Source organism: Stegodyphus dumicola, chromosome 1, assembly GCF_044657685.1.
Source record: "Stegodyphus dumicola isolate Sdum_Otavi_A_Nest chromosome 1, ASM4465768v1".
NCBI lineage: Eukaryota > Metazoa > Arthropoda > Arachnida > Araneae > Eresidae > Stegodyphus > Stegodyphus dumicola.
Genome location: NC_140768.1, coordinates 260001738 through 260027534, shown reverse-complemented (window position 1 = coordinate 260027534; position 25797 = coordinate 260001738).

Genomic DNA, 25797 nt, shown 5'->3' with positions numbered 1-25797 from the left:
AAATCAACACATGAACCAAAACTATTTACAAGCTTATTTACAACATCAGCTATTTTAAATTACTTTCAAAACGAGAGTTCAAAATCATTATTACCGACTCGGTTGGTTCTTCAAACAATTACTAAGAACAGAGGGCAACACCTGAGACTTGCCAACTGAAGCACACTTTCAAAACTGCAGTTGACTCTCATTGTTGCTTAATATGCGACATTGGGATTCTTTTTTGTTATGTATAGAGTACTTTATTAAATGTTGCAAAATATCTTTAACATGCTGGTTGGTTTAACGTGATACATTATTAAGGCATTTTGCTGTTGCTACGCTAATTTCTTTTTGAACATTTTGTGGGCTCATATATATATATATATATATATATATACACGCCTATACAATCATAGCTACCTATCAATATTTGCGTATGTCGTAGCATTGTAATTTAATGTATAAAATATGTACTAATAAAGAAGTTTTTGCGAGTGGAAAATTTTCCAATTAAAACCACAGTGCACTAGTAGTACACTAGGGAAGGGACTTCCATACTTGGGCTATTTAAGGACCTTAACACAGTTATGGATGCCCCAAACCCTAGAGGCGATCCAAAAAGGCATAACCTCCGGTCAACCCAGGGGGGATAAAATTGCACACAGTCAAATTTAAATCGCTCAAGTCAGTGGCGACCGGCAAGCAGTCCAAGTGACCAAGTGACCAAGGAGGCCAAATCCCTAAGGTTAACTTTTGATATCTAACCATGTAACATCCCAAAAACCAAGGGGCAGAAAAGACGTACCAATACTGTCCTTGCCGAGCCTGAACTTGCCACCGAATAAAGAAGTTTCTAGTCACTGTGAATACTGATTATGTACCCCAGGAGACGAGTCTGTGTAAGTACAGGTCCTAGCTAGAACGCCGGGAGTTGTCCCTAGTCGACGCTCCTGCAGGAGGAAGGAAAACACTGTTGCAGTTATATACGGCCAGATACAGTTATAATTACATACCGATAGGACCAGTTATAATTACACAGCGGTCGGAATTGTCGCCAAATCCCCAAATGTGTCCAGCCGTCAAATGGTTGACAAGTTAGGGTAACCATTTGCCGACAAAAATTAGTCCCCAGAACCATCCCCAGCTTGGTGCTATGCCGTCAGTTTTGCGAGACAGCCATTTACCTCAATGCTAAATGGACTTGCCCGCCGTAGCGTTATTTTCCCCTTCACTCTCTTGGGACCTTTCATGCTACATTTTACAAGAGATACTACAATTTTATATATAATTTCAATAAAATTATTTACATATAAGCAAAATTCATAACAATACGAAAAACACTAACGAATCTGAGAAACATTATTGTGCAACTGTTTTTAAAGATGGAGATTGGGAAAACATTTAAAATAAATAAATAAGAACTTTAAAATATTATTAAAAATCGAAGGTTTATTTTTACTTTATATACATGTAAATGTTTTAATATAAAATGCACCAGTATCCAAAATGTTGGAGTTTGAAAGTTTTACATCAGTCGCATGATAATCATGATTTTAGGTATAAGGTAATGAACAATTCCTGTCAATCGTACCATTCTGACCCATTTTATGAAAATCGATAAAATACATCAAATAAAAACTAAACAAAATTATTAAACGAAAATTATAAAAATATGTTCAGTGCTTGGTTTATTAAAATAACAAGTAACTCATATATAAGAAAAGGATTAAGCCTTGGAAATGTAAACGTTTCAGTTCAACAACTTGTTGAAACTAAAACTGAATATTTGTAAACTGGACATCAGATTTTGTGGGGGGGGGGGAATTCGACATAATTTTGACATTTTCACATTCTGGGAAAATTCCTAATGCAGACAGCGCATTGTAAGAGTTCAGCTATCTAATGAAAAATCGCAATTTCTACAGAGAAATAAACTTAAGTAAATGTGATTCTAAGCTTATGAACTGCTTTATACTTAAATTCGTTTTATTATAAATTGAATGTTTATTGTGTTTTTTAATTTAATTTTTTTCAATACAATTTCAATGATAGCAAATATTTCCAGCAGCTTCAAAATAAAACACCTCCGAAATTAATTTTGCGTGAGCAATTAAACCAGTTTGAAATCGTGAGAACAAATAATTTTGAAATAAATTAAAATATGAATTCCTGGTTTTTATCACATCTAAAAATGTAACTAAAACTTTCTAAGAGATCTTTCCAATTTCATTACTGATTTAAAATATTAAAAGACATAAACGATACATATTTGAAGCATCTGCAAGTATTGTTTTATTTACTGATAAAAAGTAAATATAACATGTATAAATTTCACTGATTAATGGTTTTTAAAGTACAATTTCTGGATCGAATGTGACTTTTTTCTTTCACTCATAATTATTCTGCTTTGATATAAATAAATGAAAAAATTACAAATAAACGAATTAACGTGTATGTAACTCCATGGTAAATATCATATTAAACCAAATATATGAAATTCTCATGTATAATAGCAACCCGCTTTTGTGAATTCACAAAAACGTTCTTGGATTAAAAGTGCTTCACGTGTATGAATATGATATTTTGAATATTTATTAGGCGTTTCCTAATTAATGAAATGCATTTTAAGGGATGAAGGAATATACCGAAGCAAACACTTCTGTCATAAAATAAATGCATTGGTTGCACGTTAAATGGTTAGACGCTAGAGGGCTTTCCCTATCATATGCCATCTTTCGGTGTCATGATAATTGCCCTTTTCTCATTCGCATATTATATATTCTAAACCAGGCGTTGGCAACCTTTTTTTGGCTGCGGAACAAAATCAAACAAAATGTGTGTATTAAGCAACAAGACGTTTCGCATCAGTGGTATTTTCATTTTACAACAATTTCTCTTGTTGAATAATAAGATATGATTTATTGAGAAAATAATTACAACATGCTTTAAACATAAAAATTAAAATTGTAATATTAATTATTATAAAAACAAACATAAGTGAATGAACTTTATTTTTCTCTGCGATATCAATGGCTTCCTTAATGCTGAACTTGAACGTCAATTTAACAAAATCTAAGCCATGGCTTACACTCGTAGTTAGTTGTTTAAGACGAATATAAGCAATTGAATTTTCGGTAGTTAAGTTGTTTCTCAATTAAAATCGTACTGATCTTATTTAAAATAAATTTCATGTGAAAACATTTACTCGCATTTATAATTTGAACCAAATGCGGACAAAATAGCAAAGCCATTTTTTTTTAATTATGGATTATGGATCTGCCCTGCCAAAGTTCCCGATTTCACCTTGAAATTATGTTACAATTTTTATTTTTTTAAATGCGTGTTCGTTACTGCAACTTTGTAATCAAATGTCATTGTTATTATTTATTTCCGGTTTATTTTTTATGCATTCTTCAAATGCATGTTTCATATTTATGTTTCATAATTTATTTTTATATATTATACTTTAATTTCGGATCTCAAGTGTTTCACTTGGATTACTCGTGAACCGCGAGTCATAGGATGCCGAAGTCTGTTCTAAACTATATTAATGATAGTACAAGAAATTAAAGATTTATGGTTCTTGATCTGATGTCGCCCGGAATTTGTGGCTAAAGAATACCGGGCGACATGGGCTGCTCACTGAAAATAAAATCGTTGAAGAGACTTGAGATAGTTAAGTAATTAAGGATCTCTCGAAAAGAATGATGGAAGATTGGGTTAAGAAGTGAAATCATTGTCTCTTAACTGAAAACTACTTGGATGGTTTGAAAGCACTCGAGGGCCACTGCAAATTACAAACATGGGATGTAAAAATAATTAAAACATCGGATGTAAAATAATTACTTAGAAGCAAAACCATGTTGCAATCAAAGAGTGCATATAAGCAAAATGTATGAAAAAAAGCAAAAATAAATGTTATATTGCGAAAAACACTGCTTTCGTATTTTTTTCTGAGAGTGCTATCCAGAACCTAACCTTTTAATGCCCGGCCATGCATGCTACAGTGAAAAGCCTTTGGTTTTGGTGCAGGTTTGGGAGCATTTGATTCTGGCACGCTATTGCTATCTGCCTAAGGGGAAGCATATCTTCGTGGAACTTTTTAAGGGAAATTGCCTCGTGCTCACCTTATACTCGCCTTTGTTTGGTGAGATATACCATTGCTTAAAGCTTGAACTGTTAGTTTTGAAACATCCTGTATATTTAGTAAATGGTAAAATTAATAAAAAGAGAAATTAAATATTATTTTAATATATTTTTTAAATTTTGGTTATATGCATAAAACTAGTGTGTTTTCTGAAAAGCATTATAAGGAAGTGATGTTCTATATCTTAGCCAATGTTGTACATATTGCTGCAGATGGTGTGTATGTATTAAATTCATTTTCATGTCTCTGGCATTTCATTCAGGATTATTAATCTTTTATTGTGTACGCACTCACCCACCCACCCACACACACACACACACACACACATATATATATATAATTCTCAAGAATAACAAAAATTCTAGGCTCCCGGAAGCAACTCTTACATGCTCATACATAATTAATAGTTTTGCTTTTAGAAATAATGATCTTCTGATCTTTCGTAAGATAAGAAAAACGTAAACACGATAAAGCTTGCATAGAAAAGTTTATTTTAATTTCGGGAATTTTAATCTGTGTTTTGCGTAACCATCACGAAAAATTCTTTCTTTTATGAATAGAGAGAGGGGGGAAGAAGAGGAAGAAGACAAATTTTTAACCAGCCCCTTCGCAGCGCAAGTTTGATCCATTTGGTCACGGGTCAAAAATCATTTGTGGGCTCATCTCCCCACCAGAGGGAGCTTTCTCTTTTAATTGCCTCTCTTTAGTAGCTAAATCTCTTCACAATAGAAAAACAAAACTTTACAAAAGAAAGAAAAAAGGTAACAAAAAAATTCCACTCGTAAAAAAATTAGCTTGGAGCGATGTCTCTATTCTTTTCATTGGTTTTATGAAGATGGCGCCGACAGTAAAAATGGCGGCCTCACTCTTGAGTCTTGAGACTAATTGCCGAAAAGAGAAGAAAATCGTAATAACTGTACCACGAAGCTATAAGGAATGACTTTTTTTGCAGTGAATGCTATTACATTTTACTTGGTGTTGGATTTTTACAACGTATTATTGCTTCACTATGAAATCAGGTTACGTCAGATGAGATACTTTACTTACTTCTGAGAAACAGAGCGATGCAGGCGTAACTTTCACTTTTCCAAGTTCATTTTCTTGTACCTATACATAAAATGGAACGAAATGTGACGCGCAATCCTGCTGCCTCTGAAACTGCAGCCATACCACTTCTAAAAGATACCAGGATATAATTTTATTTCTTTTGCCCTTTCTACGTGCACGAAATCATAAGATGGTATAAAGAATTTCCATATGCAGTTAGAGGTGGTTAGAGCAGTTAGTAAGATTATTAGAATATCTAGGAACAAGATAAATATAGATTACATTGTATTTTTAACTATAGTATCATTTTGAATCATTGAATTAAAGGGGAATCTTATGAGAATTAAAATAGAAATTAAAATAAGAATTAAAATAAAAATCGAATATACTGTGGAAATCAAATATAATATGAGAATAAAATAAAAATTAAATATATTATAAGAATTAAAATTAAACGCAAGATGCTGAAGAAAAATTAATTATATTAAATGTCGTTATATCTAGACGCACTGCTAAATATTTTTTCGTATGCAAAGTTGTAAATGAAACCTAAATAAAAGAAAAATTATTTTATTTTATATCTTAACAAATTTATTGTTATTACATTTAGACTAGCTCTTGTTGATTGTTGCACATGACAGCTTACAATAAAATAAAATGAAATAAAATCTGTAAGCTTTCAGATTTTATATTACGTCCAAACAAGCGGTTTTTTTTTTTTTTTTTTTTTTTTTTTTTTCCCATTTACAGACATATAGATGTTTCGAAAGTATTTTGGCTAACGCAACTTTAGGCTAAATATATTTAAAAAGAGCATATCTTTAGAATTTCACGATAGACAATGTAGCGCGCTGAAGATAAAAAGTTTTATTCCCCACAGTGTTGCCACTGCTCGCTTTGAAACTGTTGAGTTTTTTAATCATAAATTCGTTAGAGTTTTACGAAATATGAAACAGTCAATAAAACAAATTCCAAATTCCCAAATTCGAGCTTCCATATACCCATGTTCGGTGGGGAGGACTGCGTTATTTAAAATTTCATGACTCTAAGTACCGTGGTTTTTTCACAATGAGAGAAACATACGTACATTTATGCAAATTCTTCATTATTTAGTTTCTTTAAATATAATACATGGCGATAACATCTAGTGGCAACAAAAGTGATTCAGCCATTTATAGTTATTCAACGCAAAATGCCGTTTCGAGACTAATAGCCCTTTGGGGCTAACGTCCATTTGGGCTAAAAATAAAAAAAAATATGAAAGGATTCAGATTTTAACAATCGCCCAAAAGAGCTCTTTTAAGATGATTTATCTGTGAAGTTTATGAATAAGAATGGCACAAGTAGGATGGTCAAACATTTTATAGGATACTGGATGAATATACTTTTCGACTAACATGGGAACGTTCTATATTTTCTGTATGTTTGAAATGTGAAAAAATATCTAACATAATTCTGTAAAAATATTTAATTTTTTTAATTAGATGTATCATGAATTAAATGCATTTTTATTTAAATCAATTAGATTAAAAAGTAAAAAAAAAAAAAAAAAAGAGAAAGAAAGTTATAATATTCTTAAGACATGAAAGGTAAATACCTCACATTTTGCCGAATAACAGTAGACTCGAATAAAAAATCAAGCAACGCATTTACACTGGGCAGAATGAATCAACACAAAATCATGTTTCGGGACTAATAGGCATTTTGGGCTTAAAAAAGAAGCGAGGATGTTTTTTGTTTTTTTTTTTTCTTTTCCAAGAAATAAGGTGTAATTACGAAAGGGATAGCTTTCAAATTATACTTAAATTTGTGCCTAACATCATTGCGTTAGCTCCTGTAATTTCTTATTGCTTTGACAATTAAGTACTACTTATTTCTCGTCGCTATTTTGAAACAGGATTTTGATTTTGTCTACAATGAATATTATATACTAAGAAACACAGAATAGACATTTAATATGAATGCCGGTAGACGGTAAAAACTTAATTAAAGAGTTTACTTCCACACATATTTAAACTAATTCAACTTCATTGTCACATAAATGAGTGCAATTTTTATTATGAAACATGTATGTTTAGGAAATGGGGGTGAGATATTAAAATTCAAAATTATTTAAATTTTTTGCAATTTATTCTGTTGTTCGTTTTTTTTTATAGTTTCTTTAATAATTAAATATTACTTTTTTTTTTTATAAATATTCGCATACAAGCATAGAGAAAAATCTCTTTTAAATCCCTGTTATGATCCGTTTTGGAAAAAACTATCCTTTATTCTCTCCGTACGTACAGACTTCACACAAAAATCGCCGAAATGTATTCGACAACGGTCAAAATGGATATTTCTGTTGAAATATGATAACCGAAATTTTTCCTGATTACGATACTTCCTTTACTTTGTGCAAGGAAGTAAAAATAAAAATGAAATAGAAGTGTTTAGTTTCTTATTTCATCTTATTTCACTGATAAGCATGACTCTAGTGAAACCTCTTAAAATATATTGCATTCAAATACCACTTTTATAGTCTTAAATACGATGTTAAATTTTAAAGCTAACTGCTGGGTACAGAAAACCAATTAAGATTTATAACAGTTTTTTTTTTTTTCCCAGTACGCGTGTTTATTTAATTTTCAACAGAAAGTATGCATCTTGGAATTTTAATATTCTATCGACAACAAGAAATGCCCAATAAACAGGCAAGACGTAAACTACGACAGTGTGCGGCACAAGCCGATAACGAAATGTGTCAAAATCATTATACATACAGTAAGTTGACAGAAAAGGAAAGGAAAAAAGTATCCGATGACAGTTCGAATTGAAGACTTATGACTACAGAGAAAATTTGTCGTTGCAAAGGTCGTAGCCCCTGAGACTATCTTGTTTGCTGATCAAATCTAGTCCGGTGGGCTGAGTAACGTGTTTTATTAATTGCTGACGTCAAAAAGAATACGAGGCTTCATTTGTTTTAACTACCCCCGCAGCTTTTATATTATCAGTGCTCTTCGCATGCTGTTGGCTATTTGGATAGCTGAGATTCGTCACTCTGTAAGTTGTTGCGGATTTTGTTGATTGTTAATCAAGTGTTCTCAAGGTGTATAAAGACCTTGACAAGGTATTTTGTAATGGATGAGGTGCTTTGGAAAGAGGCGCAGTAGCAAGACATCGTCGATTGAATTGTTGAAGTAAAAAGTAAAAGGATAATCCAGTAACTCATAACCATTTCATTTTTGATGATAATTCACGTATATATCCTGCAGTAAAATACATTTAGTCGAATGTTATAGATTCAAATGCTTTGGTGTTTATTGGATTATATTAGTAAGTATCTGAGAAGAGGGATGACTTCGTCGAGACTTTTTAAAAGAAATCACTATCCAGTTACATTGAACATGGGGCAAAATCGAAAACGTCCTTAGAACCAGCTCATTTTCAAGGATTTAAACCGGGCTCAATTTACCACAGCTCAATGGTGTTATCCATTTGGCCACTGGATATTCAAGGAAGAAAAAAAGAAATGATAATTAGGCAAAAGTTATTTTATTTTAAGTTCAAAGGGGCGATTTGCTCAGAAGGACTATTAATTTCGTTTTGGCATTTTGCGTCGATTCACTTTTCAAATTGTTGCGAAAAAATATTATCCCCCTATGTTATAGTCAAAGAAATTAAATAATGAAGAAACTGCACAAATGTATGTATGTTTCTCGCATTGTGATAAAACAAGTGTACCTGGAGCGATCCAGTTTTGAATAACGTATTCTTCCACCAAATATGCCCTAATTTGGAATTTGAAACCTGTTTTATTATCGATTTCATATTTTGTAACACTTTAAAGAATTTTTGGATAACAAACTCAACGATTTCAAAGAGAACAATGGCAATACTACGGGGGGAAAAAAATATCTCCAGCGCGCGAGACAGTGCATCGGAAATTCTAAAGTATGCTCATTTTAAAATTATTTTGCGATATTGCTGTTGAATTGAATTTTCTGGTTTAAGTGCACAGAACATGGTATTTAATAAATAAAGGTAACACACAAAACGTTAAAAAAAATGCCCCTTTGTGCGTAATGTAAAATCTGAAAGCTTTCAATTTTTTTTTTTATTTGCTTTAATTCAGTTTCTTTGCACTAAGTTGAAAATATGAAAAATATTATTTTGAATCTTGTGATCTGCTTGCTTACCTCAAGGTTAAATTTTTACAGTAGACCGCTTATTATCCCAACAGTCTATTTTTAAGATTAGCTGTTGATGGGAATCCACATTTTTGTTATTGGTAGCGAAAACTCACGAAAACATAAGCCCGAATTGTTAGAAAAACGATAAAAATAAAATTCGGTATAAAACAAAAAGTAGAAAATCACGCAAATTTCACCCTCATAAGCATGATTAGAATTTTAGAGAAAATGTGAAAACACTTATATGTAAAGCTATATCTAAAAAAAAAAAATTATACGTCAAAGTGCATCTTCATTAAATATTCCAAGTTTTTCAATGACGATTTAAAAATTAAATTGATTTCGATTTTTGTACAAAGTATTTTGTTATTCCTAAAAGAGTGGAAGGAAGCAAACATTATTATTAGTGACACTAAATTGCACAGAGTAGATTTGCAACAATTTTTCGATTACCTTTGCACTAATTCGAAGTGAGCTAGACCCTAACCATGATTTTTCGATTCGTTGTTTTCTGTTTCATACTGTACACAAAATCGTACCTATTTATCAGCACTTTCTCTTCCCATCCTTCTTATCAGTAACATCAAGAGAAGGAACCTTTACCATTTCATCCGCTTGTCAAAACGCTATTCTAAAGACAGGGATCAATATGCGAAAGATGTCCGTACTAAGTACACCGGTATCACATCTGCAGGCTACCGTCAACAATGCCTTGAAAGAAAATTTTTATTTTTCCCAAAATTTTTGTTTTCGGTATGTCTAACTAGCTGACTTATACGAAAGCCGCTTCTTTGGAAAAATCTTAGGGGGGACAAAGCTTGGACCGAAACGCTTGCAGTTCAGTTTCAGAAGGTATTGCACACCTGGCCAATACTCCAGGCGTGCAAGTCCAGTAGTCCAATGGTCATATATGTATGCTTACTGGCTACATAAATCGATATTATAAATATCAATGAATTGTTGCTCCAAGGGTCCATGAAGTGAGAATTATAAGATGAAAATCCCCAAGAGAGAGTAGGAGTGAGTGGGAAAAGGAGAGACCAATATCTCGTGGGCATATACGAAGATATTATCAAAGAATATACACTTTCCGAGAACCCAAAACATGGGAGAAATCATATAATAAAGTCAAATAGAAAATGGAAAATACAACATAACCAATCAAATGAGCGAAAACAAATCTACACCATAAATGAAACAGAAAAAATGAATAAAACGTGTTTACACCATGTATAAACAACAATCCGAAAGAGAGAGACACGATTAGGTGACAAAATTGTGATAAGTCAGTGCGCTGCGAATGGTCTTGATCTTCCGGGATAACCTCATAGTCAAACGAAGACGAAAAATTTCCACCTTTGGCGAAGACTCTTTTGTTAGGTTTCTTCAGGTAATCCTGGATGAAGTTCCACGCTCAAGTCGTTGTGCAACAGCTTTTTTCTGATGCAGAAGTGAGCTCCGGTGATAGCATTGGATATTTTCTTTGGAACTACCTGAAGAATATTGAGTTCATTTTCGGTAATTGTAGCTTAAGCCGGAGCAGCCATCTACATAATCGCCCTAATGATGGACAGGTAAATTTGTTTTTCTGTGCAAAGACTGAGATCGGAATTCCTGCCGAGAAAAATATGAAGTTGACCTGTGAGAGCTTTAGCTTTGGCAGCCCTTTCTCTTGATATGATTTGTCCATATGATGCCATGATTTAACTGTACTACCAGGTAAGTGACATTTCTAGCTCTTGGAATACGCTCACCTAACAGGTAAAGTGGTTGAATGTCAATGTTGGTCTTTTTCTTCTGATCATTAGAAACTTCAGTCTAGAAGCTCTTATGAAAATTCTCCACTTAACATACCATTCTTCTAACATTAAACACCAGACGTTGGAGTTTACTTATGGCTTTATTTGTCTGAACCGATCTGACTGCTATCATGAAATCATCGACACAGCAAGCCAGCATCGAATTTTAAGTTAGTCATTCACGGGGAAAGACCGGAAAATATAGAAGATAAAATATTGTGTCCAAACAAGACCCTGAAGCACGCACGCATCAATCTGTCTGTATGCAATATACAGATTTTCACAGTTCATTGTAAATTACCTGCTATCCAGACAGCCAGAACATGCATCCCAAGGAAACATATTTCGCCTAGGAACCGTCCAAGTAATACTCGTAGATGGACAAGCTATTTTCTTGCAAAAGTTTCTTCTAGCTTCATGCGTCGATTTGATGTGATAATCTTATAATATGTGGTAACCTTATATATGAAGTAATTTTAGAACGATGCACAAATATGAAATGCGATTATATTTAAATCACATGTCATTGTTTTAAATTTACCTTTTAATATTCTCATAGATTTCTGTTTAAAAGATAATTTTTAATGAAACATGAATTAATTGAAACTAAATGGGGTCATTCAGTACTAATATTCGAGATATATCATATATATTAAAAAAATAATGGAATAACTCACTAAAAAGAAATTTGTAAAATAAATTTCAGAAAGAAAATTATTAACAAATATTAGAAATAGAAAGCTAAACCTGAAGTGAAAGGAATGATGTCCAAAATTTCTAAACCGTTTTGATTGACGAAAGAATATGTTCCCTATCTCAAAACTTTTTGAAAAGAAGATGAATCGAGGAAGAATTGATTTAAGATAGTAGTGGAGAAATGGGCATAATTCTGAGCAGAAAATGAATTGGCATTAAACTGATCATCTGACCAGTTTTGAATAATTGATGTAATGCTAGACCTGGAAATTTTCTTCTTTTTTATTTCGAAAATGAAAAAGAAATTTAATGAATAATTTCATTTCTTTAGGAATGGTAAAAACTAAGCTATTTTGACTAACTGTCTGCCAATAAACGACAATATGCTACATATTTTAAAGAATTCCTTTTTGGAATTGGCAACAACGAGCGGAATTCAAAAGATGTAGCAGTCAATTGTGTTTGCTTTTTGCGAGTTCGTGCAAAGTAAAGTTTTTGCTCTAATTTAAGTGCACATTTATTGTAGGAAAGTGCTTATTCATCGCATTAGTTAAGTTAGATGTCAGACCTACATAAATTGAGGCAAGATCATGGAATAAAGAAGATAAAATAGCCGATAAAAGAAAATGCATTTAAAGAATTCCTTCGATATTGCGTATTTAGGCTTAGCGAAAAGAATGATAGTTGTGAAACAAGCTTCAAACTTGTGAGTACAATTTTTATTTTTATTTATTTTCCTCCCTCTTAAAGTGGCTTATTTAGCGAAAGCTAGTAGGATTAATTTAATGGCATCGACAGATAAGTCAGATTTAACTATTCCGACAAATCCAAAGATTGTTCAGCTGTTGTTGTTGCTGTTGTTTTGTCTACATTACATGAATCAACGGTTGCCAGATCCTACTCCGAAGAGAGGTTGGACTTTTATTTTCCGCCCCAAATTTTGAACGAGAGCATCCCGGGGGGGATCTGGGGTCTCCCCCTCTCCACTTCCACCAGTCCACACGAGAAGACTTTCGGCTCGGTGTGTATTTAGAGTGCCGCCATGCCGCACCGACATTTACAAACATCCATGTTTTACCCGGACCCTTCGGTACCGTAGTAGGCTTCCCTAACCACTATACCGTCTGGGCGATCGATTGTTCAGTTATGCAGTATAAATGTTAAATCGGAAAGTTCGAAGAATTTACTAGAAATTTATTGAATGCAATTATCATCGAACGAGAGGAGAAAATTAAATTACGAAAAGTAGATTAGAGAAGAAAATTAAACTGAAAGCTGACAAATATGCGGTACGATGGAAATGACGATGATAGCCTTTATTTAAAGCTGTTTAAAAAGCAGATCACTAGAATAGGCACACCAAAAAAGGCTTGGGCTCCATTTTATGTTAGGGCTGCTCCCACTATAGAAGAAGTAATAACTGTCACATGAGCCTGGACCCCTTTGGCAAACAATTACGCCTACATTAAAAAAAAGCCCCTCTTAAGAGCTGTAAATTCAGTCCAGAGAAGTTAAGGCAAATTTTTGTGGTACGCTTTGGCTATCGAGACCGCATTCAGAAAGGTATGTTTGTATGTATGTATGTGCATGAATGTGTATACACGCACATGCACTTTGTTACTAATTATTTTGTATGCACGTAAATAATTTTAGTGAAATTATATGTGAAATTTTAATATTTGTTTGCATAATCTAACATGAATGCTCAAAGAGAAAAAACTGCCGGAAAAACAAGATTAAAGGGACAAGTCTATTTAAAATTGGGATTAAATGGCTATCTCGCTAAACTGGCAAGATATCGCCAAGCTGGTGATAGTTTTGGCGACTAATTTATATCACCAAAAATATCACCCTTTTAACTGTAATTGGTATTGTAAGTAAATAACAGTAACTGATCCCTATATGTAACTGTAACCTATACGGCCCTCGTGTGCCTTCCAGTAATTTCGAGAAGTGGAAGGTACTAGAGATTTCTCGGCAACCGGGTAAAAACTGTAAGACGAGAGAGAGCATCAGCTTCTCATATATTATTTCAGTGCTGAATTCGAAGTACTGAGATATCCGGTCGAGCTTCGCTTTTTAGATGCGCTTCGCATTTTGTTGTGCTTAACATTTTTAGTAGTTTGAAGTGTAACTACTGATTGTACTCTCTGATGATGAGAAGAGCTGTACGAGTATTTTTGTCCAATGTTCCAGAACTGTAAAGTGTTCCTTTTGGTAAAATAAATTTGATCAATCTATCATGGGGTCTGTGTGCATTTAATCCATTATTAACCCCAACGCAAGCAACAATACGTACGTACACACATACAATATAGTTATACGTGTCTAGCCAAAATGTGAAATAATAAAACCTTTAAATGAACTTCTGTTAATAATTATATTTTCTAATAGTTTTTTTTAACAAAGAAGTGTTCATAATTCAAAAGATGTAATGTTCAGCATTTTGTGAGTTAATACAAAATAATGTTTTCCTGCCAACTTTAAATGCATATTTATTTTATGAAAGTGCTTATTCTTTGTATAATTGATGTAATAGTCAAACCTACATTTATATGCATATTTGATTTACAGTACTTGATTGATAGAAGGAGGAGGTGGAAAAAACGATTTCTTTTGCAGGAAGATTAATATTTTTTTTTTTAATATTTACGTTCGAAAAATATTAAAATGAGCGATTTGATTTCCTTAATACCAAGATAAGTAAACTTTTTGGAAGTTCATATATTCTTCTTTCATACTTCAGTGAGTTTCAAATTCAGAATGAAAAAATAATCAAATCGTTTGGTAGATGGCCGGTGCGCAATGGGGAGTTTGTGGAATTGTGTTTGATTCAAAGAAAAACAAAATCCTGTATTTGCGGAGTAGAAGAACAATGCAAAAAATTACAGAAGAATTTCGCGAAAAACTTTAAGTATTTTACCTGTTAATGTGTCTTTTAACCTTTATTTAATAGTTGAAATTTGTATTTCTAATTGTCATAGTTTGATTTTGATATTTTGATGATGCTTGTTGACTTACGCCAAATATCTATAATCTGGGAATCTTTTAGGAAAAAAGTTGCCAAAACCGCCAACTTATTTTATTTTAGTTGTAAAAAATGCCCAAATTGCGTCGCGGTGGTTGTGTTAATACGGAAGTACCGGTGTTAATTTGTGAGATGTGACTGCACTAAAATGCTTCTGCTCTCACCTTGATCCTAATCCTGACCGCCTGATAGATCCAGTCCTTATCTCATCACTCAATGGACATTCGGAGTATAACAAGCAAACGTCTTTAAAGTCTGTTATTGTTGCATGTTAATATAACATAGTTTCGAACAATATATAAGAAAAGAAACACGCAAGCAAAAAAGAGAAATTATCACAAATATCCCTGCCGATCGATGATATTAAATATCAGGATATGGGATTCTCACTTTTTATTCCGAAAGTAATATTAATAAGATTCACAGTTCTAAAGAAATCTGTTGTTTAAACGTTTTTTACATGGAAATTTTCATTGTTTTTATTCGCATTTATTTGCTTATTTATTTTATGAAAAAATTACTATTTTGGATACAGGAACATAATATTTCCCAAAAACGTTATCTAAGAAATTCATGAATTGAATGATAGTTAAAATAATAGTGTTGGAGCTAATTTTATCGCATATCTAAATCAAAATAATCTGATCGTAGATCTTTGTCTTATGAGCATGATAAATCTTGTTTTTGCAGATTTAAATCATTAAAGACAAGAACACAGTAAGAAAGAAGCAGTGGAAGAAAGATAGAGTGAATTCATGCGTTAATTACAAATTCGATTAATGTGAACAAAAGTTGAAATCTTGAAAACTTTCTGCTTAGGAGACATAGTTTCTGCAATACTTTCCGATAATTCAGACTCTTGATAATTCAAAAATTTTTACTAGACCTTTCGACTGGCAATTAACGGAAACGTACAGTATTTAAATTTTGGAATTCTTGTTGCATATATATTGAATGCAAAGCAACATTTCTGCATAACCTAATGAATGGGTAACGACTTCTTGAAGGGAAGAGAGAGGACCACAAAATGTTAGTAAATCTTCAAAATCAAATGTTTAGTTTACAAACTTGTTTGCAAGCCGTACTGAAAATGAAAAGAATGGGGGAGGGGATCCAAGGCTGGGAAAAAAAAGATTTCACGCTTTCCATTCACCCCAAAGTCCCCCGCGAAGCTTCCTTCTGATCATTAGCGCAGCAATTATGAAGTACCTCTCACATACGTCTTAGCAGCTCCTTTGTATAGCTGTCGGCAAAGCTCTCATTTATGTATGGGTGGAATCGGCAGGTACTTTCTTGCCTTTGTTCCCCAAGCGATGCGGTTGGCCCATTTAAATTCTCGCCATTGAAGTGTTGGCACCAATTTAGCCTACCCGTGGTTTTTGGATGACTAATATTGGTCGACTTGAATAAATTTTGTACGTCCCTTCGTTTAACGAAATCCTAAATAGAACGGAAACACTATGAGTGCAGTACAAGACAGACAGAGAAAAAAAAAAAAAAAAAAAAGCAGCAGTTTTATCATCATAAACAATTTGTTTTTTGCTGAGTTTATACATAGTTAATGAGCATTAAACAAACTTTTGAAGTGATGATGTGTAAGAAAATTTCATGAGTTTAGGCGAAGAGGATATCTCAAATGACAAGTTAATATTTCTAATATGAATAACGATTAATTGATGCATGCAAGATTGTTATATGCATAAATGCAGAATAAAATATGTAGGTATATCATAGGAATATCTATCTGTACTCTTAAGCACACTAAAAAAACTCCAGTAGTAAATGCTTGAATAAATAAATGCAAGATTATATCAAAATATTTTGTGAAATACGAGTTTATAATAATTTAACATAGTAAAAAAATATAAAAAAGTGTCATAAAAATACAAAATTATTAATTTTTAATCTGGAAGCCGAAGCTGCAGCTATCAAAGCTTGTGATTAATAAAACAAAGTAAATTAAAGAAACTGAAAGTAATTTACAAAATATATGAATTTACGTGCATTAGCTTCTTCAAGTCAACAGAATCCTAGAAGAATTAGCAAAATAACGGAAGGTCTGCTATAGTAAATTTGAAAAGAATAGAAAGTTTAGAACTACCGGTTAATCTTTACTATAGGAACCGTAGAGTTTGACAGTAAGATCGGCGCCACAAAGGATCGGCACCAATTTCAAGATGGTGCCAATCCTTTTTGACGCCAACATGGGCACCACGAAGGATCGGCACCAATTTCAAGTTCGTGCCGATCCCTACAGAAAATCAAAACAAGAAGTCAAACACTTACACATGTGTCCATGTATGTACACATCGGCCTATTTTAGCTTAAGAAAAACCAGATAATTGAAAAAACTAGGCATTGCTCACTGATTTAACTTTGCCCATGTAGACATCGACCTATTTAAAAAAAAAAAAAAAATCAGAGAATTGCACAAACTTGGCATTGCGCACTTCTTTGACTTTGACTTTATCCATGTACACATCGATATATTTTCAATTAAAATGTCAAAGGAGCACCCAATTCTAGGTAAAACATTCAACTACTCAGGTTACCGTAAAATGAAACAACAACTTTGTGATAAACGAAACAACAATTTGGCGATAAATGAAACCACAACTTCGCGATAATACAAGGGGTACCCTTCAGTCTACTCTAACCAGGTTTTATAATTTTAAATCGATTAGAAAAAAAATCTCTCCTGTAATGTCAGTACGTATTCACAGAATAAAAGACTCTTTTGTCCGAAACGAATTCTAAATGTATTTAAAATAGATTCTAGAATTCCTGCCTTCTGACTGGACGTAATCAATGGCCACGAAAAATATCAACCACCATTTCTTAAAATTAAATTTAAAAATGAAAACAAATGCAGTTGATATGCCTATCCTTAAAATATTCGGACGTCTGATAAGTAATAAAGTACAGCCAAACCTAATTTAATTACACCTGATTTAAATGATATTCTGCTTTCAATTGATGTTTTACTGGTTTGATCCAAAATGCATAAAATCAACGGAAAATTATCTTATATTAAAATACTTTTAAAAAATAATATTTCCATGGTACTTACGTATTATCCCATCGATTTTAAAGCTGGCTACCGCCGAACCCCGGAAGTTGGCGGAGATCTTGCCGAAAGTTGCAGCAATTTTTCCTGTGGAATTCTGGAACAAGTGACGACTTTTAATAAACAAATCAGTATTCGAATCACTTCGTTTCTGGGGTTCGTAAAAATTGCTTTCATTGATTTCTACTATTTTGTTAGATTCTCTGATTTTACTGGAAGCTATATTATGAACGCAACAGTACAAGGTTCCTGCGGGTAAATGTTCCAATATGTATTCTCTTTTGTTGGCTATATTCATCTGATCATATCATGTTCATTAATACACATATTTTTTATGGCAGAATCCCATAACTTTGAAAATAAACCCCTGCCTGTTTTTCTGTAGATGATAGGTCACAAATTCTAATAATTTTTCTCAAAATGCATGAAAAAATTAACATTAACAGTTAATTTATATCCCTTTTCATGAAACAAAGGAGGCTTATCAAGAACCAATCGGTTGTAACATCAAGCAAAAGTGTAGGTATTATGAATGTGTTGCTACTTCACGACTTACCCATAACTGGCAGCGCTAAATCCTGCTGCTTGGCGACAGTTTTACAGTCGACGGGATAATACGTAAGTACCAAAATTTTATTATAACACTTGGAGATAAACTGCATCCAAAGAAAGAAAAGTATTTTAACTATACGTCAGTTTTGCAATTTATTCGTTTGCCTAAAGAAAATTGAAGTGGATAATATTTCTTTTACTTCGTTACAAAGAAGTAAAGAAAGCAACATGTTCAGTAAATATTATCCGCAGAATATTTAAGCAACGTAATATGAAAAAATGTTGTTGTGTGACCTAGCCACTGTAACTATCTTCAGTGCGTCAGTGCAGTTTTCTGGGATAAACAAAAATATTTTATTATAATTTTATTTTCTTTTTTTTAAATTTTAATCTCTTGAAATACACTTTTCGTGGGAAATACAATTAGTTTCATTTTGCATTATAAATTTGTAAGGAAATATTTTTCTACTGAGATACTTAGAAACATTTATAATCAGTAATATATTTTTCTTGTAAAGTACAAGTTAATTTTTCCGTCAAAGGATAATTAAATTCAAGTTGGTAATTAAAAATAATAGGTTAGCTCAGTTGCCGAAACATTTCTGAGAATTACTTTTTTGCATTTCACAGAAATCTTAACCTTTAACTAATAACAGATAGCATTAATTTTAAAGGCAATTCTAAAAAATATCTCATCTCATTACTTCTAGCTTTGTCTTTTAATTTTCTCATTAAATTAATATTTCTAAATAGTTTTGGTAATGAATTTTTATGTGATTCTGTACATCAAATAATTCATTTACGAAAATAATTTTTTTCATGCTATAAACAGCAAGTAGATGTTCCCAAATCCTGGCAATTTCACCTCACTTCAGTTTTTATGTGGCAAAAAAAAAGAGGCTGTTTTGGCGTACTCCAAATACGAATCAGTTTTTTTTTTTTTTTTTTTTTTTTTTTTTTTTTTTTTTTTTTTTTAATGCATTCGTGAAGATATGAATCTCTCCCGTGATGAGAGAACTGTTGTGTACTGAAATTTTGTGAGATTAACACCAAAGCCAAGAAATATGTATTAGCAATAATGTCTAGAGTTTAAAATCACCTAAAGATACTAATTCAGAAGTCAAAGAACAAAAATCAGCGTTATATTTACAAAATTTTCACTAGTTTCGATGGTTTTACCGAACCACCATCTTCAGCTGCAAAACCGCAAATGAACAAGATAGGAAATAATGATTAGATAAGATAAGAAAGCCTGGACAAGAATAAGCAAGTGGCGCCATCTGTTGGTGAAACCAGAACTAAAACATAATTTCTTTAAAGGCTGAAGGCAAATTTGGATTGGAATTAGGATCGTTAACTAGAACAGAAAGAATTTTATGAATGTGAAATGCCTCTAGAAAATCCAGTTCTCCAATGGAAGATGTTTTATGAATAATTTTGGCAGCAGAAAAACTGAAAGTGTGGTTTTGGGACCAACAATGTTGAGGAACAGAAGATTTCTGTATTTCCTTTTTTCTAACATATGCCTCATGTTCCTTGACGCGAAATTTTAAGGCTTTCTTAGTTTGGCCAATGTAAATTAAACTACACTGGCAAGGAATCCTATAAATACCCCAGGAATTCATATCCGGAATGGGGTCCTTGAGTATGGAACTCGGAATTTTATTGATGGGAGAATAAACAACCCGAAAGTTAAATTTCTGCAAAATATGTGCAACTTTATAGCTAATTGATGGAAAGAAGGGAATGACAATTTCACGCAATGTAATCTCCTAAAACAAGAGTGTGCCTTTTAGTGTGTTGAGATCAGAATTTTTTAACTGCTTGATTAATAATGTTGGGTGGAAAGCCCCTGTCAATAGCTATTGCTTTTAAATAATTTAGTTCTTCATCAAGGGCTAGTTTGGAGGAGCAAACTTGAAGAACACGGAAAACATAGGAATAAAACGAAGTTAACTTTTGTTTAGTCGGATGACATGATTTAAAGTGTGGTGGAAGGCAAACCGATGAAGGTTTACGGTAAACCGTAGTACTGAAGTTGGATGTGTTACGTGTGACCAGAATGTCGAGAAACGGAAGAGAATTGCAAGTCTCAAGTTCAAAAGTGAACTGAATAGCAGGATCAATAGAATTCATTGTTGAAAGAACTCTATTTAAATCATCTTTATTACCTTCAAACAAGGTAAAAGTATCGTCTACGTAGCGGAACCATGCCGGGAAGTTTAAAGTTTCAAACAATTTTGATTCATAATAATGCATGTAGATATCAGCCAGGATGGGACTGAGGGGGCTTCCCATGGCTAATCCCTCAGTTTGCTTGTAATATTTATTTTGGAAAACAAAATGTGTTTGTTTCAAACAGAGTTGAGTGAGAGAAATTAGCTCATCAATTTCGATGCAAGAGAAATGAAATTCGCGAAGTCTGGTTTCTAGACATCTTAATGCACCCTCCACTGGGACATTGGTGAATAATGATTTTACATCAAAAGAAACCATGAGTAAATTACGAGGAGAAATGTTTTTAACCTTTTTTACAAACTCTATTGAATTTTTTATGGTGTAAATGTTATTGTCTAATAGAGTGGAAAATCTAGAAACTAAATATTTAGCTAATGGATACGAGGCAGTACCTAAATTTGATACAATAGGGCGGAAAGGAATACCACTTTTATGAATTTTGGGAAGAGCATATAATCTGGCACAATTCGCAACAGATGGGATAAGCGAATGTTTTAAGTTGCCTGAAATGATTTGCGAAGATTTGATCGCAGTTTTTATTTTTGACAAGTCCGAAGGTGAAGGATCTTTAGGGATCGGATTATATGGTCCTTCGTTTAAGAGTTTAGTGACACCATCGATGTAAGTGTTCCTATCCATGACGACTATCTGGCCACCTTTGTCGGCCTTTGAAATAATAATATCCGGGTTAGAATGAATTTCACGCAATGTAGCTCTTTCTCTCGCAGTTAGATTTGGTTTCAAAGGTTTATTATTGAATTTCACATTATGAGCGATAAGATGCTTAATCATTTCTTTCTGTGAATCTGAAACCTTACTGAACTTGAAAGCTTTTTCGATAGGAGCCAAAATCTTTGGAATCGAGGGTTTACAGGTTTGTGAGAAGTTAAAATTATATTTTAGAATTCTCTCTTGTTCTTCTGAAAGACTAACATTAGAAATATTAACTATTGGCTTGATGTTTACAATGGGAAGATTTTTTGAACTACTTGAACTGGAAGATTGTAAAAAAAGTTTTTCGAATTTAACTGCAAGGGTGTTTTTATGACGGTTAAGTGAATTCTCCGTTCTAGACCAAGACTTTTGTTCAAGGGCAGTGAATTTTGGATATGATTTAGCGAGTTCCAGATGAAGCTTATAGAGTTCATGTTCAATTTTGGACAATTGTTGACGTGTATCCCTTATGACGGACCGAAGTAAGGCAAGCTTGCAATTTAACAGAATTCTTGAAACACGACTCGAAGGTTTTTGATTAGATTTGATTTGAATAAAATTGGGGATCAATTTTTTACATTTAAATTTTAGCAAAAAGTCAAGATGATTCAGGAATTTTTGCCGTTTCAGGCGTAATTTAGTGAAACGATTAACGGATGAAGGCATGATAAACAATACAGAAAATCAAACTAAATTAACTAAACAATAATAAAGCACACACAAAACAGCAGAAAAATCCCTCACTGAAATTAATAGAAAACAAAACGTTTGTAAGCAAAATGCATGAAATCAGACAAGCAAAGCACAATATCCAAATATACAAAATATAAACATAACTTGAAAATTGCAAAAAAGTACTTACGGAAAATCATGCGATCACAAAATATTAAACAGTTAAACCTAAAGAGTAAACCAGTAACACCTAAAGATATTATTAAACAGTTTTATGTAAAGCTTTTAACTCGGAGTTTTATAATAAAATTAACATAAAAAAATTTTTGCATTAGGCTTTCGTGCCTTTTCAAGTTTGTAGGTGCGAAATTCTGAAATTTTTTTTATTGAATGCTTTTAAATATTCCGGCGAGTCGCTGCCTTTTTTTCCCGTATTGAATTTCCATCTGCAGTTGCTTTACCAAATTTCAGTCGGAAGCCTTTCCTTTTGAATTAGACAAGGGTTAGCTTCCTAAGAGAAGGCGTGTCGACCCAGAGGAGCCACTATTCATTTCAATGTTATTTATCTTGCAGACCCCCTAATGACGTAGAAAAACTGACAGTTCCAGAAAAGTAATAGTTGATGCTTGGTGTCTTATCATTTGCCGTACATCAGCAAGATCTTGGTAAAGTGTTCATATTTCTTCTATAAACCTCCCCATTTGCAATTTCCAATTGAAATTTCTGCTTTATATTTGTTTCCGGTTATATCAGGTTACAAATTTAGTATGTTTTGAAAATGCCACGTTACACATTGTTGGGTTTGTGCAACGAGAGTGATGGGAGGTAACTTCCACCAGACCCCTTGGAGCCACAAGTTCTCAGCGCCTTATTTGTCTTACTGACCCCTGCTATAGCAGTGGGAGTGCTGACAGCCGGACAGAACCCTCATCACCTTTTAACTCCAGTTCTCACCCCGCCTTATCTTTTCACACTCTTTGCTGAAAGGAGCATTCTCTTCCAGAATGGAGGCAAACAAAGGAAAAAGGAGTAAGTGAGAATAAATTGTGTTGAAGGGGGAAATGTCAAAGGTTTCTTCGACTCCTGCCTGATCTTTTGTTTGAAAACAGTGTTCACATGACTGTCTGAATCGGGGTTGGTTGCATGCCTTCAGTCAAGGAAATGTGAGGATAATGCTGTTAGCAATATAGAATGCATCATGGAACTCTAGTTACCTAAGCATTCGAAAGTATCATTTAGATTACGTTACTTTTGGGATTACGCCGTCCATTTTCTGAACACAATTATAGCAAGCAAGGTAAGTGAAAGTTTAACTAAACTTGGACTTGAAATCAGTGAATCTTAATCCTCTTATAAAACTCTAAACAACCCAAAAGTGTTACTCATATGTGTCCTTAAAGGTCCACCAGCGGCCTATAGATAAAGTCACTGAACATTGGTAGTTCGACTGGGGTTCGAATCCCGACAAACGGGCTGGTTTCATGGGCGTTTTCGTAGTTTTCTTCGTGTGTACGTATATATGAGCCAGTTTCCCTTAGTCTCCACGAAGGCATCTCTTCCTTTAGGCATATATAGCCGTTATGTGCTTTGCCATAATGGAATAAATCTTAAAAAAATTAAATCATTATAATAATGAACTTCTAAAATTCCTAAATTAAGAGGAGGACTTCTCACAGAACAAATTTTAAATTCAACATATTTGATTATTTGTGTCCTAATCCAAAGTATTTCCATTTTCAAGCAAAATTTCGAGTCCATCTGCCAACTGGTGCTTAAACACTAACATATGGATAGCCCTTAACTTAAAAAAAAAAAAAAAAAAAAAAAAAAAAAATTGGTAGAGACTGTTGAATATATTAGTAGAGATTAAACTTAAAGCATCTAAATTTATTATTAAATTGGAATAAAAGCAAGGCAATTCCTTTATAATATAAGAATTGCAACCGTGTATAAGATGTTTAACACAATATCAAAACAAATCCATGGTAGAGATTATGTTAATAAAGATTGTTGTATTGATGAATGAATATTGAAGTAAACACACATTTATGCTTCGATATACAATAGATTATTTGTTTATATGAGGGATACTTTCGATGAAGACTCTGTAAGGAAAACTGACTTGCATTCTTATTACATATGGGAAGAGATACAAAGATAAAACTCGACGCAGGTATTTTAAAACATACGAATATGAAGTTTTCTTGCAAGATGAAGAAGAAAAAATGATGAACTGTAAAATGCGGAAATGAAGCAGCCAGAAAGATGAAGAGGCTTGCATCTGTTTATCTTACCAGCTGCTTCATTTCCGCAATTTTGCAGTTCACCATTTTTTCTTATTTACTTCACTTGTATGTACCGCATTTCTTGTTTCCAGCAACACTAAAATCTTAAGCAGTGTTACTTAATCACATTTTCATGCAACTTTTTTTTTTTTAAATCTAATTATATCTGTTCTGCTGCTTATATAATTTTCTTCAATTTCTTTATTCACTTACAATTTTATTATTATGTACATATATTTGTATATGTGTGTTCATATAATAACGAATTTTTCGATATTTTCTATTTAAGTTGTTTTCATCTTACTTTATAAAAGTTATGCACAGTTTTAGCTTGATTTCTCAACAAAGACCTTAGATTCGGGAATAGGCAAAAATAAATATTATTTTTAATTAATAAGAAAAAGCATAATTTAAGAAAGGAAAACGTAGTGCTTGCAGGAGCTTTATAGTTTTCAATAAATTTACAAATATCCATGAATTCTCCGGGATTCGGAGAAGGCATGGATATTTGTAAATGCATAATGTCGGTGCGGCATGCCGGCACTCTAAATATGCGGCAAGTCCTCTCGTGTGGTTTGGCGGAAGGGGAGAGGGGTGGGAGACCCTCGGACCCGTCCCTCCGCAGTGCTTTCCATCAAAATTGGGGGCGGAATTGAGCAAAATCGCACTGTCACCTGAAGGGTGCTCAAGGCTGTTGCCAACGGCAGGCGTAATCTAGCGCTCTTTGCCACGAGGAATTTCGTGGGCTTGGACTGATTACGTTAGGCAGGTGAGCATGAGCAACAACAACACGTCGTTTTTTATAAATGATCATCAAATCAAAGAAATTACCTTTCCTTTCTCAACTAATCATTTCCGTCTCAGCAAGATGCCTGGAAAAACAAAATTTATATAATGCATAGAAGCAGTTATCAGGGAAAAAAAAAAAAAAGTTCAGAGTTTCAGGCTTTATCGATCCTTCATTGCTTCCAGGTTTGTTCGCAGATGATAAACTTCATGCTATTATCTGATGAATTGCTAAGTTCAGAACTTTGAGAAATTTTTTGTGTTGCGTGGTATACGACCTCGATTACATTTGACCTTTTGATCACGAATATGACCATATGTTCGTTACTTAGAAAACATATATTTGTAAGTGACAGATTAAACCAGAAACTGTATTAGAATAATTCAGTCTTTGTATTTTAATCTCTTCTCCAGAAAACTCCATAACTCAAAATCTTTGTATTGGTAATAACAAAATACAGGTATATATTTTAATCCATTTCGAAGGCTATAAATTAATGTATTATTATTTGAGTCTTTAAAACTTCCAAACATCTCTACATATAATAAAAGAAAGAGTCTCTGTGTGTGTGTCTTTCGTTTGCGCTGCGCGTAAGCTAATAGACCCACAGC